Below are 4,676 nucleotides of genomic sequence, written 5' to 3'. Positions count from 1 at the left end.
GTACAGTTCACACAATCAGTCATGTCCCTGTTAATGCATAGAGGCGTGAAAACAGATTTCAGTTAATTGCCATGTGCTAGCAATCAACTTTTATTGGTTTGGGATTGGTCTTCAACTGGAGAATGACATTTGGGGAGCTAGGAAGAAAGGATAGTCATCTTTTGTCTGTCAAAGTGCCTTAAAAAAGGCATTGTTCTGCCTGTGTTCAGTCTTGGGATAAAGGCCCTGCACATACTCATGTTTGCATATAGAATGCAATAGAAAAACACTCTTAGGCCTGCCTTTTCTGGGACCCTTCACAACCTCAGACATGAGGGACATGACAGAGTCAGTAGTAGAGATGTCATACTAGGGTTGAGTTTTTGATAGAAAGGACTTGAGCTCATGGGGCAGTCGAGAAATGTTGTCAGAGCTTAGGCAAAGCAGTTCAAAGGCAAGTTATATAGGACAACTGACCTCAACATTATGCCAAGAAAAAGGCTTCTGAAGACAGGGAAACAGTCAGAAGGTTCCCTGTCTTACACCATCCTGTGTTTTATGACTTTCAGTGAATTGACATGCACGAAAACAAATTTCTGCCTACAGTAAGTGGATTGGATTTTGCCTTTCTTAACTTAGTTTGAGTAACTCTTTTTGGAATGGGTCTGCTGTTTTCAGGGGATGAACAGTGGCAGATTGAACCACAAAGGACTGAATTACCTTAAGCCAAAATACGTAGCAGAATAGAAATTACTCTTTAACTAATTCCACTGTCTCTTCTTTGCTACAGGTGGTGGATGTGGACTTTAAAGCAGTGTCTCTCAACATTTCATCCTCAACTATTTCTAACCTGATTGCACTACAAAAGGAAATCTGCTAACGGGATAAATGTTGAGACTTTACAAGAACTGACTTGAAGTACCGAAAGCCATTACTATTAATCAAGAAGAGCTTGAAGCTAGGTCTGTACCTGACCAGTCAGTATCATTCTCACATAACAGGCATGGCAAGTAAAAGAAAATCAACAACACTGTGCATGGTCTTAGCCAACGAGCAGGATCCGGATCTAGAAATGGTATCAGAGTTGGAGGAAGGACCACCTGTACTTGCGCCAGCAGATAACCCTACAGCAGAGAGCGTAACAAGTGATGAGGATGTTCATGAGTATGTGGATTCAGACAATCAGAAAAATACAAATAAAGTAGAATAAAGTAGAAGGTGGTTACGAGTGTAAATACTGTACTTTTCAAACTCCCCATCTCAATAAGTTTATTTTTCACGTAGATTCAGAACATCCCAACGTAGTATTAAATTCATCCTATGTTTGTGTAGAATGCAATTTTCTTACCAAAAGATATGATGCTCTCTCAGAACATAATTTGAAGTACCACCCTGGAGAAGAGAATTTTAAGTTGACCATGGTGAAACATAGTAATCAGACAATCTTTGAACAAACACTGAACAATCTCACTTTTGGCGGGAGTTTTGTTAGAGAAGAAAATGTTGAACAGGCTGACTCTTCTGAGGTCCCCTCATCAGGGATCTCAATCAGCAAAACTCCTATTATGAAAATGATGAAAAACAAAACTGAGAATAAACGTATTGCTGTTTTCCACAATGTAGTTGATGACATTGCTGGTGAAGAAAAGGGAACTGAAAAGGAGCCAAACTCTGAAGAAGTATTAGAAAACCCACCACCAGCAGTTTCTGAGTCAAAAGCAAGCCATTCAGGTGTTTGCAGTGCAGCAGATGTGGCTAGTGCCGTAGTGACTCCAGCACCAGTGCTTCAGCCTGGGGTGGCACAGGTTATAACAGCCTTTACAGCTCCACAGAACTCAAACCTGATTCCAAAAGTCCTAATACCTGTAAATAGCATTCCAGCCTATAATACTGCTTTGGATAACAGTCCTCTTTTGCTTAACACCTACAACAAATTCCCATATCCAGCCTTGTCAGAAATCACTGTTCTTTCCACTCAAGCTAAGTCACACAGAGGAACAGATTAGAATATGGTTTTCTGCGCAGCGTCTGAAACACGGTGTGAGCTGGACGCCAGAGGAAGTGGAGGAAGCAAGGAGGAAACAATTTAATGGCACGGTGCATACCGTGCCACAGACAATTACTGTTATTCCAGCACACATTTCTGCCGCTAGCAATGGTTTGCCTTCAATTTTACAGACATGCCAAATAGTTGGTCAGCCAGGACTTGTTCTCATGCAAGTTACAGGTGCAAATACGTTACCAGTAACAGCCCCAATAGCTTTGACTGTAGCAGGAGTCCCAAACCAAACACAGTTACAGAAGAGTCAGATTCACACTGCTCAGCCTGTTGCAGAAACCAAACAAGGAGCTGCTGTTCCAGCCCCTCGGCCTATCAAAAATGAATGCGTGCTGATGAATCCTGACTCCTTTGTAATCTGAGCGAAAAAAACTAAGGAACAGCTGGCAGAATTGAGTCAGCTACCTTAAAAATCAGTTTCCTCAAGATTCAGAAGTTGTAAGACTTATGAAAATAACGGCCCTGACTAAAGGAGAGATCAGAAAGTGGTTCAGCGATACATGCTACAATCAGAGAAACTCAAAGAATAATCATGGGATTCATCTCAACAGTGATTCGTGTGCCACCATTGTTATTGATTCAAGCGATGAAATGAATGAGTCCCCAACGGGAGTCACTCCACAGAACAAGTCATCATGGAGTGCTTTTCCTGATTTCAACCAGCAGAAATTCAAAGAGAAGACTGCTGGACAGCTGCAGGTCCTCCAAGCAGGTTTTCTTAATAAGCCAGTCCTTACTGATGAAGAGATGAATAGGTTAATAGCCCAAACCAAACTGACCAGGAGAGAGTTTGATGCCTGGTTTACAGAAAGAAGGAAATTGAATGTCTTGAAAGAAGAGGGAGCTGACTTGAATGAGAGCAATGCTGGCAGCTCAAAAGAAGAGACTGGAGAAACATCTGTGGGAGATGGAGCAGCAGGAGCCAAATCAGTGTATTCCACTTCAAGCAAAATAGGCAAAAAATCACCAGAGCAGTTGCACTTGCTTAAAAGTTCTTTTGTCCGTACTCAGTGGCCATCTCTACAAGAATACAACAAACTAGCAGAAGAAACTGGGCTCCCAAGATCAGAAATTGTGAGCTGGTTTGGAGATACTCGCTATGCTTGGAAAAATGGAGGATTGAAATGGTATTATTATTACTAGAGTGCCAATGCAAACAGTCTGATTGGCCAAGGCTTTGCGAGAAAGAGAGGAAAAGGAAGACTGAAGGGGAGGGGGAGGCCTCGGGGGAGACCTCAGGGAAGCACGAGGTTAAATTGCTGGGACAGAGGTGTGTCTGTCATAAAATTCAAAACTGGAACAGCAATCCTAAAGGACTACTATATGAAGCACAGATTCCTTAATGAGCAAGACCTCGATGAACTGGTAGCCAAATCTCACATGGGATATGAGCAGGTCAGAGAATGGTTTGCAGAAAGGCAAAGAGGATTAGAACTTGGAATAGAGCTGTTTGATAAGAACAAGGAGGAAGATGAAATGCTGGAAGATCAGGAAGATGAGGAAGAAACAGATGATAGTGATACTTGGGAACGCCCCCGACATGTTAAGCGTAAACTTTCAAAATCAGATTGACATGCCATTTGGGATTTGGGGGCCAAAACCCAACTAATTAGGTTGGATGTTATGGTGAAGAGCCAAATGATTTTTCATGGCCTTCAATTTAGCAAGCACCTGCTCAGCATTTTCCTTCTACATAAAAGAACATAGGCAAGTGTGGTGGTGCAATTCTTACCCCTCCCTGCCCTCCTTGCTGGGCTGCTTGGTGCCAGGTGTGATTCCATCCACATTCCCCCAAGCCATCCACCAATCTATGGAGATAAGGACTGATAACCTTGAGGAGCCTGGCTCCTGCCCCTCCCAATTGCTTGGAAAAGGTTATAATGGCCCATCATCTCCTGATGGCCTGACACACCTATGCCTGGGATGTGATCAGATGGAACAATAATAGGGTTGCATGTTATTCAAATTCTTGTGCAACTGCCGGAAGGCACCAGATAGTATTTGACAAAAGTCAGTTATCTTGGATCCTATAAACTGCGACCACCAGAGAGACCCTTTGAGCTCTCCTGGATCGCAGCAGCCTGTGACCAGCATCTCCCCTGAGCTGGGACGCCTCTCAGGTACCAAAACCCTTAAGGTGTCGTCTGCTCCAGGTGGAAGGCCAGGGCGAAGTCCCCCCGCTCGAGTCTCAATTATCGCCCGTTGAGGAATGCCAAGGCATTGTGAGTATTTGATCTAAACTCGAGAGGGAAATTTTCTTTGAGCTAGCTTCTATTTCGCCTGTTTGTTGGTGGGGATGTGTGTGTGTGGGTACGTACCCTTACCCTTGTTCCTGTGTGCTTGTCCCTTTTGTGTTCATTTCACCAAATCCAAACCCCTTTGTTTCTGTATGTATATGTCTGGTTTCTGTATGCGCATGTACATATGTGTATAAACTAAGGTACCGTTAAGTAAGTTAGAGTGAATATTGTCATTTTAGAACCTGAATAAGTCGCTTTTCTTTCTGAGCTATTTTGTATTGACAAATAGTTGTTAGTTATTAATAAATCTAGATTATTTTTCTAAATCATTACCGTGTCAATACTTTCATCCGCGACAGCAAGATGCTACCTGTGCAGGCAACAACTATTTGCTTCCT

The 4,676-nt window shown here is 42.8% G+C and overlaps 1 pseudogene; it reads left to right on the top strand.

Moving 5' to 3' along the window:
* Positions 1–982: 982 nt before the first annotated feature.
* LOC141955028 (zinc fingers and homeoboxes protein 1-like) lies at positions 983–3,610 on the top strand (annotated as a pseudogene).
* The last annotated feature ends 1,066 nt before the right edge of the window (positions 3,611–4,676 follow it).

This window comes from Athene noctua, unplaced genomic scaffold (genome assembly GCF_965140245.1).
Source record: "Athene noctua unplaced genomic scaffold, bAthNoc1.hap1.1 HAP1_HAP1_scaffold_79, whole genome shotgun sequence".
In the NCBI taxonomy this organism is placed as follows: Eukaryota; Metazoa; Chordata; class Aves; order Strigiformes; family Strigidae; genus Athene; species Athene noctua.
This window is presented reverse-complemented; position numbering and strand designations above follow the sequence as displayed.